Genomic DNA, 11,381 nt, shown 5'->3' with positions numbered 1-11,381 from the left:
GGTCTTTAACGAACTCATTCGTTTGATTAATTAACATATTAATTAATCCTTGCCATAAATAATTAAACCATTTAATTATTCTTACTCATCTCCATTGTTTCTTCAATCTCCACCTTACACGGTGTACGATCCATTAGGTTCCTTTTAGCGAGGTAGTGTGCGATTAAAACCATTTCAAATCGATTGTGAATTGAAACTTACTTTCAATTCTCCCTTTAGTGATTATACACAATTAGGGCTTCCACAAATCATGAGTGACACCTAGCAGCATATCATGGTTACCCAAGCTAATAAGAAGAGGTGGAGAACCTATTCAGTTTAGGATTACAAATGCAATACGGTCTTTCTCTAATACAATACTCTTGACCACATTGTTTGGTTTGATAGTTTATTCATGTCTACTATCCAATGTGATTCGTGTGCTTATATGATTACCTTGAATGTGATTTGGAACGACTTCCTAAATCTCATTCATACTCTGGCCAGAGATTCTTAATCATATCATATAGTATTCTCCCCCAAACGGTTTAAAGGTTAAAGATCCCTTGTTGCGCATTCACTTGCCTCCATGGCTAAGTGGCTTAACCCCGACGATGTCGCGGACACCCGCGGATGGGGTGACTTTGACATAATCAAATATCAAGTACCTAACCACAAGACAACTATGATGCCTCAGGTCAAATGACTACTTTGCATTATCTCAACCATGAGTTCTCATGTGACATGAATATGAGAACTCTTTGTTGATCGTGTCCAGTGAACTCATTCTCTATTGAACACCTACGTACTTGTCTTGATGTCACACACACCAATGACTCGAGACTAGTCACTCTCCCTGAGAGAAGACACAACACGTACTAATCTTAACGGACTGTCAATGCCCAATTGGCAATCCTATGATCAGGAACGTTTAGGATGTGTCTACGAAAGAATGGTTTCATGAATCTAACTTCTTTAGATCGCATTCTCCCAATCACATATTCCTTGGACTTATCGTTTAAGCGTATAATATTTATATGAGACAGCTCAAACAATAATCTTTGCCCTTGATATTAAACTAGATTAGTTTAACATGTGAAATGTTCGTAAAGTATCATCATATGATTGGTTTTAGGGCACATTTCCAACACTCCATGCATTGCAAAACTGAGCTGCAGAAATTTAACTGCTCAAAATTATGTCTATGTGCTGGATCTGCAACAATCTCCCCCAAACTTGCATCTGTGAATGACTGTTTATGTTGACTGCTCTAAATTTCCAACATAGTGTAGATGTGGTAGATGTGGTTGATGCGAACGTTAGACTTGCTGCTGGGTGCAGGATTCCAGCATAGGACTCGCTTTATTTTTCTATGTTCGCAACCTGCAATTAACCAATATGCGTTAAAAAAAATTAAAAATAAACTGGGTAAATAAAATCAACCTGCAATCTTCCATTTTTCAATTTTTTTTCATTTATTTTTTTTATTTTTTTTTATATGTATGTTTTTTTTATTTTTATATTAAAGAGAAAATCAAACGAAAATTAAAATTAGGAAAGAGTTTAGAAAAAATTGGGTTGCCTCCCAATAAGCGCTTTATTTTAAGTCTGTAGCTAGACGTTGCAAAAGTCCGGTGGCTAGATCACTGGTGCCTTCAGAGTCAAAGACTCGTATGCAGTATCAAAGGGTGACTCCACGTATGGTTTCAGCCTGTGACCATTCACCTTGAATGTGTTGCCTTGAGCCTCATTAGATATTTCAACTGCCCCATGAGAATAGATTTTAGTAACCAAATATGGCCCAGTCCAGCAAGATTTCAATTTCCCTGGAAACAATTTTAGCCGTGAACTGAATAGCAGAACCTTTTGCCCTGGCTGAAATTCTTTCCGTAAAATTTGACTATCATGAAACGTCTTAGTTCTTTCCTTGTAGATGCGAGAACTTTCATAAGCACCCTAACGAATTTCCTCCAGCTCATTGAGCTGCAATTTACGTTGTTCCCCAGCTGAGTCATATGAAAAATTTAACTCTTTAATTGCCCAGTACGCCTTATGTTCAAGCTCCATAGGTAGATGACATGCTTTCCCATAAACGAGTCGAAATGGTGACATCACAATATGAGTTTTATAAGCTGTCCGGTAGGCCCACAATGCATCATTTAATTTTAAACTCCAATCTTTACGTGTTGAACCAACTGTTTTCTCCAAAATGCGTTTTAATTCTCTGTTTGAAACTTCCACTTGACCAGATGTCTGTGGATGATAAGGTGTAGCCACACGATGATTAATCCTATATTTTGCCAACAAATTTGCAAATGGTTTATTAATAAAGTGCTTCCCCCCATCACTAAGAATAACACGTGGAATTCCAAAACGCGGAAATATAACCCCTTGGAGGAACTTCAGGACCACTGATCCCGGATTAGTTGGTGCTGCAATGGCCTCGACCCACTTAGAAACATATTCCACATCAACTAAAATATAGTGGTTTCCATGGGATGATGGAAATGGTCCCATGAAATCAATACCCCAAACATCAAATAATTCAACAATTAAAATACTTTGCTGGGGCATCTCATCTCATTCCTTTTGGACTGGTTGCCGACTCTTTGACATCTATCACAAGCCTTGCACCAATTATATGCATCTTTAAATAGTGTAGGCCAAAATAACCCACTCTGCAAAATTTTTTATGCTGTTCTTTTCTGCCCAAAATGTCCCTCACAAGCAAAATGATGAGCAAACCTTAAAACACTTTCCTGTTCAGCTTCAGGAATACACCTGCAAATAATCTGGTCTGAGCAATACTTAAATAGGTATGGCTCATCCCAGAAATAATGCTTGACATCAGATAAAAACTTCTTTTTATGCTGCAACGTTAAATCTGGATGCACTACACCTTTAACCAAATAATTAACAATATCAGCAAACCATGGTGTACGAAATTTGACTGCAAATAGCTGTTCATCTGGAAAACTCTCCCTCAGTGGTAGGGAATACTCTTCTGAAACTGTGGGAATAATCAATCTAGACAAGTGGTCAGCCACCACATTTTAACTACCCTTTTTATCTCTGATTTCTAAGTCAAACTCTTGCAATAAAAGAATCCAACGAATTAATCGAGGCTTAGCATCTTTTTTAGACAACAAATATTTCAAAGCTGCATGATCTATATAAACAATCACTTTAGCCCCAACTAAATACGAACAGAATTTTTCCAATGCAAAAACAACTGCCAACAATTCCTTCTCTGTGGTAGCATAGTTTAGTTGTGCATCATTAAGGGTTCGACTAGCATAATAAATAACTTGGGGAAGCCTATCTTTTCGCTGTCCAAGAACTGCTCCCACTGCATAATCTGATGCGTCACACATCAATTCAAAAGGTAAGCTCCAATTAGGTGCTGCAATAATGGGTGCTGTAGTGAGGAGTGTCTTTAACTTCTTGAAGGCCTCCAAACAAGCCTCATCAAAAACAAAAGGTGCATCCTTAGCCAATAAATTACACAATGGTCGGCTAATCTTGGAGAAATCTTTGATGAACCGTCTATAAAACCCGGCATGACCAAGAAAAGATCGAACACTCTTAACAGTTGTTGGGGGTGGCAACTTTTCAATTGCATCAATTTTAGCCTTATCAACTTCAATACCCCTGTTAGAAATCAAGTGGCCTAGGACAATTCCCTGCTTAACCATGAAATGACATTTTTCCCAATTTAAAACCAGGTTGGTCTTAATGCACCTTTCAAGAACTAAAGATAAATTCTGCAAACATTGGTCAAAAGAATCCCCAAAAACAGAAAAGTCATCCATAAATACCTCAACTACATGTTCAACTAACCCGGTAAATATGCTCATCATGCAACGCTGAAATGTGGCAGGCGCATTGCACAAACCAAAAAGCATTCTTCTATATGTGAAAGTCCCAAAAGGACAAGTAAAGGTTGTATTTTCTTAATCCTCAGGGGCAACTGGAATCTGGTTGTACCCTGAATAGCCATCCAAAAAACAGTAGAAAGCACGACCAACCAACCTTTCCAACATCTGATCAATGAATGGCAATGGAAAATGATCTTTTCTAGTACCTGCATTGATATTTCTATAATCAACACACATACGCCACCTAGTAGTCAAACGAGTAGGTACAAGTTCATTATTATCATTCTTCACAACTGTAATACTAGAACGCTTTGGCACCACTTGAGTTGGACTAATCCACTTACTATCTGAAATGGGATAGATCATCCCAGCATCTAAAAGCTTCATAACTTCATTACGAACAACTTCTTTCATAATTGGATTCAAACGACGTTGAGCGTCAATGGCAGGCTTTACTCTATCTTCCATCAAAATTTTGTGCATACAAATTGTAGGGCTGATCCCTTTAATGTCAGCTATAGTCCAGCCAATTGCATCTTGATGACTCCTTAAAATGCGTAACAATTTATCTTCTTCTGTTGATGATAAATCAGCAGCTATAATAACTGGCAGTGAAGAATCTGCACCCAAATAAGCATATTTCAAGTGTTCTGGAAGCACCTTTAACTCCAGTTTAGATGGCTGTACCTTAGAGGGCTGCAACAACTTCTTGGGTTCCCCCAAACTCTAAAAAACATGCCTCCAACGTGGGGGTTGAAATGAAACACTTTCCAAAGCCGAAACATACTCAAAAACCTCTTCATCTTCTGTATTTTTCTTCTCAAACCCATGCAACACATTTAACAATGGATCAGATGTCAAACGTGGCATAATTCCAGCATGCAATAAGCTGTCAAGCACATCAACACGCATACAATCATGCAATCACCTGGCCTTTTAGTAGCTTCAAACAAACTGAACACAACAGATTGATCTTGCACTCTAAGTGTAAGTGTTTCAGCCTCTACATCAATTAACGTTCTAGCTGTTGCCATGAAGGGACGTCCTAAAATCATCGGTGTTTGCATATCTTCATCCATATCCAAAATTACAAAATCTGCAGGGAGATAGAGATTATCCACTTTAATAATTAGGTCTTCAATAATTCCCCTAGAATAAGCAACTGATCGGTCCGCTAGTTGTAGAATAATTGAAGTAGGCTTAATTTCTCTTTGTCCTAGTCTCTGAAAAACAGAAAAAGGCATTAAATTAATATTAGCACCTAAATCAATTAAAGCACATTTAAAATGAGAATTTCCAATTGTGCATGAAATTGTAAAACTCCCTGGATCTTGTTTCTTTGGGGGCAACTTGTGAAGCAGAACAGCGCTGCAATGTTCTGTAAGAATCACTTTCTCAAAATCAACGAGCTTCTTTTTCTTTGTGCAAACATCCTTTAAAAACTTGGCATAAGATGGAATGTTCTTGATGGCATCAATTAACGGTAGATTAATCTGAACCTTAGACAAAGTCTTCATAAAATCTGTCAATTGTTGATCTTTAACTTTAGGCTTCAATCTTTCGGGATAAGGCATAGGTAGCTCATACACACGATCTGCAGTTTTTGTGGTAACTTCTGCAGTATTTTCGAATTTGTCTTGGTACTGCCCAGAATCTGCAGAAATTTCAGAATCTGCAAAAATTGCAGATTTAGTTTGGGGTAGTTCTGCTGCCTGCGAATTTCCAACAAAATTTTCATGTCTATTGTTGTAACTTTTGCCAGACCGTAGAGTCCGTAAAGCATTGCATTCTTCTAGTCCTTTTGGATTAGGTACTGTTTGACTAGGAAATGTACCCGGTGCTCTTTCTGAAACCTATAAAGCAATCTGCCTCATTTGTTTTTCCATGTTTTTCACTGCTGCCTGTAGATTTTGAATTTCTTGAGTGGTAGTATTTGCCAATTTTTCAATTGCAACCTCCCAAGCAGCCTTAGGTGCAGCAGGTTGCTGTACCTGCTGTTGAAATTGAGGCCTAGAGTGCAGATATTTGTCCCACTTTAAATTAGGATGATCTCTCCAACCTGGGTTATAGAAATTTGAATACTCGTCATATCTGGGACGTGGAAAATTATTAAATGAATTAACCTGCTCCGCTATAAACTCCGGATAAGCATCTTTATGTGGACAACTCAAAAAATCATGATTTGTCAAGCTGCAAATGCTGCAGGCAGCTTGTAAAGGCTGCTGTATAGCAACCTGTGAACCCAAAATTCTTTGTAATAACATGTCCAATTTTGCATCAAATCTTTCAAGCTTTTTCTCTATTTTTTCAATTTGTGCCGACACGTATGGTGAACTGTCACAGCCCGTCCCAAAGTTTTACACTCGTGATTGTAAATTGACGGAATTTCCCTTAAACGTGATTAAGATATGTGAATCATATATTGGTGAAATATATGTTCCTAAGTTATTTGGAGATGGAATTTTGTGATTTGGGGTTAGGTAGGACCACACACCTCAAATCCCTCCCTATTTCCCGTACCCTGTCTCTCTCTCCTCCCCCACAATCTCTCATTCTCTGTCTCTCTCCCTCTCCTTCGAACTCACACAGACGAGCTCCAAAACCACCCTAAATCTATACCAACAACGGAGTTAAGACCACCATCGAACTCCTGGAACCTCCACGATCACGTAGACACCAATTTCAGGTAAGTTTTACTTCGGAAAACCTAGATTCTAAACTCCCCGTGGAAGAGCACTGTTCATCATCTTTTAAATGACTATGTTTTAGGCTAAAACAAGATCACAGCGAGCTTAGTGAGGTCCCAAGGAAGCTCGGAGTGCTTCGTTGGAAGTTTTTGGACGTAAGAACACGGAGATCGACAAGTTCAAAGTTTGGCCGGAGCTTTCGAGGCGTTTTCCGGCGAATCCCCGGCGAGTTAGGAGTCGAGGTAGGTATCAATCTCTTCGTCTCGTCAAGTACTACAACTTTCCTTTTTGTTTCACTCAATTTCGTTGAGTATTGAAGAAGTTATACTCATTTGAAAAATACCCAGTTTCCGGCGACCTCCGAGGCCTTCGAGACAGTTTCCGGCCAAACCACGGCGAACTAGGTGTTGTGCAAGGTACCATTCTCTTTGTATCTTCAAGGGTTACAACTTTCGTTTTTGAATCACTTGATTTCGTTGAGAAATGACAAAGTTATGGCAATTTGAAAAACTGCCCAGAAAACGGCCGCCGGAAAAACCAGTCCGGCGACCCAAGGAAGAAGAAGGTGCTACAGTAAAAATAAAAAATAAAAATAAAATTATTTTAAAAATATGTCGACGTCCGTGACGTCGAGTAGATCACTGTGGTATATTCATATACCTAAATTGAACACCGTATGAGAAAGTTATTGAAGATTGTTGGTTAGGTGTTCAAATAACGTTTTATAGTTTTCACATTTAGGTGAAAATGTGAATTGATGATCCGACCGTTGGATCGTCACCAAACTTTGATACGTTGTAATACGTAATATTTGAGGATTATTGGAACTTACGGATTGGGAATCCGAGTTACGGATCTTCCGGAATTGGAATTGTAAGTCCATAATATAAAATGTTAACCGTCACTTAGTTTTGGAAATTGACGGAGATCCGACCGTTGGATGGTAATGAAATTTTAGGATGTTATCCTAGAGATATATTGTGGACCTCTGGAAGTTATGGATTTAAAATCTGAGTGGCAGATCTTCCGGATCGAACTACGTAGTGACGTATTTTATATAAGTTATATATTCTATCGATATGAATTCTGAGGTTGGATTTGATTACTATTCTAGGCGGCGATCGTCGTGACGCCTTGGCGTATTGTGCTAGGGAGTTGTTGGACGAACTCCAGGTGAGTGGGCAGTTTTGTTTTCCGTATATATATATATATACTTAACGTTTTCCCAGAAATTGAAAATGCATGAAATTATGTTTAAAATGAAATGCATATGAGTTATGTGGAAAAATGTGAGTTGAAATGCCATGCATGAATTAATATATGATGCATATGTATGAATTGGTGCGGTGGACGCACAGGTAAGAATTGATTTATGATGCATATGTATGAATTGGTGCGGTGGACGCACAGGTAAGAATTGATTTATGATGCATATGTATGAATTGGTGCGGTGGACGCACAGGTAAGAATTGATTTATGATGCATATGTATGAAATGGTGCGGTGGACGCACAGATGAGTATTTAATTACTGTTATGATGATGATGATATATATTGAGCTCAAATCCTGCACCATGGTTTAGTGCTTATAGTATTCACCGCATCGCACGCTCGCCTTGGATCCAAGTAGATGCTAGTCGTACAGTCCACGCGGAGTGGGTACGACAGACCAGTCGCGAGAGTGTTAGTGAGATTCCGACTGGTGGGTGACCTTAGATTATGTGCACAGATGATTTATGAGAAGCACTAGAGCGTAACTTGTGTGCAGAAGGCCGGACGGGTCACAGAGGTGACTCCGGTAGAGTGATAATGATAGATTTTGAGCTCTAGGTTCAACCGTATAGGGCTATTAGAGGGCCTACGGTTGATTACTTTCTTGCACCTGATATGATTATGTTGATGCATTCATACCTTATTACTGTTGAGATGATGTGGCATGGCATAATTAATATGAGAAATGTTGAGATGACATGGCATGGTATGATTGATAAAGAGATAATGTTGAGATAGTAAAAATGAAGTTTTGAGAATATATATGTATATTTATATTTTACATTTCTGGGAAAGTATACAGGTTTTACGGAGAGGGGTTACAACGTTTTGAGAAATGTTTGGATTTGGAAAAGAATTGTTTTACTGACCCACTCAATTTTGGTTTTGCGCCCCTCCAGGTTCAGGAATCACAAAGGTGTGGTGACTACGAGGAATTCGACGGTGTTCTGACAGATTGGACAAAATTAGGACTCACCTTCGGGTGTATCAACTTATAAATTGTATCTTAAAGCTTCCGTACTGTGCAAATGGTTACGTCACTCTCACGTGACGGCCAGCATGCCCTCCTTCGGGATGGGGTGTGTCATGAACTATTTGACATCTCAAAAACGGATCTAGATTGTAGCTGCGCAACTGCCCATTGTTGTGTATCTGCTGCCATTTTTTCAAATAATAAACAAGCCTCTTGTGCATTTTTATCTTTGTACGAACCTCCGTATGAAGCGTTAACAAGAGTTTTTGTAGTCATATTTAACCCTCTGAAAAATATATGCATTTGATCAGTAGTGTTAATACCCGAATGTGGACATTTTCTAATCAACTCTTTGAACCGCTCCCACACCTTATGAAACTCTTCATTTGGCTTTTGGGCAAATGATAAAATCTGAGTTCTCATGTCAAGAGTCTTCGAAGCTGGATAATACTTGTTTAAAAAATTTTCACTGAGTTGGGCCCAAGTTGTAATGCTTCCAGATGGGAGTGTGAGGAGCCATCTCCTTGCTTGATCTTTTAGTGTGTACGGAAATAACCGCAGCTTAATAGATTCGGCTGAAAATCCCCTCACCAAAATGTTTTTGCACCCCATTAAAAATTCTGCAATGTGCATGTTAGGATCATCAGATGATAACCCATGAAACGTAGGTAGAATATTCAACATGTGTTGTTTTATTTCAAATGTAGTCCCTTCCTCCATTGCCGGATAAGTAATGCAACTTGGTATATTTGTTGTATGGGCTGTCAGTGAATCTCCCAGGGTCAGACCTGCCTCTAGAATTACAAATGCCATTTTTTCTTTGTTGTGCAGGTCTCCAGAAAAGAATGATTGCAGAAAAGTTACTTGCCGAGGAGGAACCCTCTGCAAAGTTTGCTCTCTGCGTTTCCTCCTTAAATTCTGCTCAAGTTCTGGATCAAATGGAATCAATTTCTGCACTGTTGAACGGGTGCTGACCATGCACATATTTCTAAAATATGCACTGCTGTACTGTTGTAATCTGTAAAAATAAAATAAAAATGAAAATTAAATTTTTTTTTTATTTTTTTTATATGTATAAACAGCAATAACTAATTGAAAATCTGATTCGTAGGGATTATTTTAAATAATCCCTGGCAACGGCGCCATTTTCTTGATAGGATTTTTACTACTCATGTGAACGGGCTTAAATCTCCTATTTTACTTGCAAGAATCACAAGGTTATTGTAGTATAAACGGATTTCGCAAGGTTGTCTCCACAGGGATTATTAAATAATTCGAACTATTCAGATTCCATTTAATTATTGTAAAGTAGAAATTGAAGTGATTGATTTTATTACCTAATTAAAATAAAAACGAAATTAATGAATTAAAATAAACAATCTACAATATTAGAGCTAGAGAGAAAGAAACAGTTTTGGGAGAATAAAATTAAGAAAGCACTAGGATTCTACCATCACCTAGCAATCCTATGAATTTTTACCAATTACTTATAATCTACACATGCCACTTTGAAGGTTAGATTTTCTTAATTCATATTCTACTTGGAACCTCCAACATAGAACGTATATCTAACATGCAACCCGTCCGGACATTCGGATCAAATATAAACATGAAAGACTCATTATGCTTTATGAAAATCTTTTGAAAAACTATGCAATCCTTAAGATGTGATATTCATCCTAAGAGAAATTACAATTGTTAATCACAAGAAGCCAGCGTCAATTTTAGGGAACCTTCCGGACCAAAATTGCATCAAATTACTTTTCTAAAGATCCTAATGGTGATCAAGCATTAAGACAATTAGATAGTTTATATCCCCGTGATTACAATTCAAAGTATGCATGTAATCAATTATAAACAATTGAATAAAAATCACATAATCATGCTAAGACTCAAGGTTTCGCCCTAGCAATAGAAATTAGTTCTGCATATTCATAATTGAAATCATAGAAAATATATTCAAGAAAATGATTGAAAGCACCTTCAAGTAAAAAGTCTTCAGAACCTTAACAATTCTCTGTCTCCAAAATTGCATAAAAGAAAGCGTCAAGAAAAATGGTAGAGGGCCAAGCAATATATCTGCTAAGCCTCCCACGCAAACCCTAGCAAACTAAAATTAATAATCCTCTAAAACTTAGGAAACATAACTCTAAATTAAATGATAAAATTCGTCTAAAATCTAAACAGCCACGTTTTGGCCCATAAGCTGCTCCAAAACTGGCCCAATATAGCTGGATATAATGTTTGGAATATTCTGAACACTTTTCCAGAAGGCCACAAACCCATCCAAGGTCATCTTGGGCTCCAAAAACGTCATTTTCCAACACTGCGCACTGCGCACTGCTTCTTTATTTCATCGCTAGAAAATAACCGCTTGGTGAAAAATCCCAAATTTTGATACGATCAAGATAAGTGACTCACGAACGTCCTCCAACTGGAATTACTCCAAAATTCGTCCATTTGGTTCTGTTTTGCTCTAGAGGAAGTCAAAAGTCCTATATTGAAAATACAATTCAAAGTATCAAAATTCTTCCAATATATTAACCAAAATATACTAGCTTAGGAATGCATAAATTGTTCATGATCTTTTCCT

At 37.9% G+C, this 11,381-nt stretch overlaps 1 long non-coding RNA gene, 1 other non-coding gene and 1 pseudogene across 3 annotated transcripts; 2 read left to right on the top strand and 1 right to left on the bottom strand.

Annotated features, from left to right (window-relative positions):
- Positions 1-1,617: 1,617 nt before the first annotated feature.
- On the bottom strand, positions 1,618-6,121 carry LOC139191500 (uncharacterized; annotated as a pseudogene).
- A 229-nt stretch (positions 6,122-6,350) lies between these two features.
- Positions 6,351-8,906, top strand: LOC139193657 (uncharacterized). 2 transcript variants are annotated; one of them, XR_011578009.1, is made up of 5 exons: positions 6,351-6,543; positions 6,627-6,786; positions 6,892-6,960; positions 7,659-7,717; positions 8,715-8,906. It is a non-coding gene; the product is annotated as an uncharacterized lncRNA (long non-coding RNA). The 2 variants fall into 2 exon arrangements; XR_011578011.1 differs by lacking the exon at positions 7,659-7,717 and having other exon boundaries at positions 6,404-6,543.
- Positions 8,907-9,109: 203 nt separating this feature from the next.
- Positions 9,110-9,214, top strand: LOC114823806 (small nucleolar RNA R71). Its single transcript, XR_003771753.1, has one exon. It is a non-coding gene; the product is annotated as a small nucleolar RNA R71 (small nucleolar RNA).
- The last annotated feature ends 2,167 nt before the right edge of the window (positions 9,215-11,381 follow it).

Source organism: Malus domestica, chromosome 02 (genome assembly GCF_042453785.1).
Source record: "Malus domestica chromosome 02, GDT2T_hap1".
In the NCBI taxonomy this organism is placed as follows: domain Eukaryota; kingdom Viridiplantae; phylum Streptophyta; class Magnoliopsida; order Rosales; family Rosaceae; genus Malus; species Malus domestica.
Note: the sequence above shows the minus strand (reverse complement) of the source record. Positions and strands in the feature narration are given on the sequence as shown.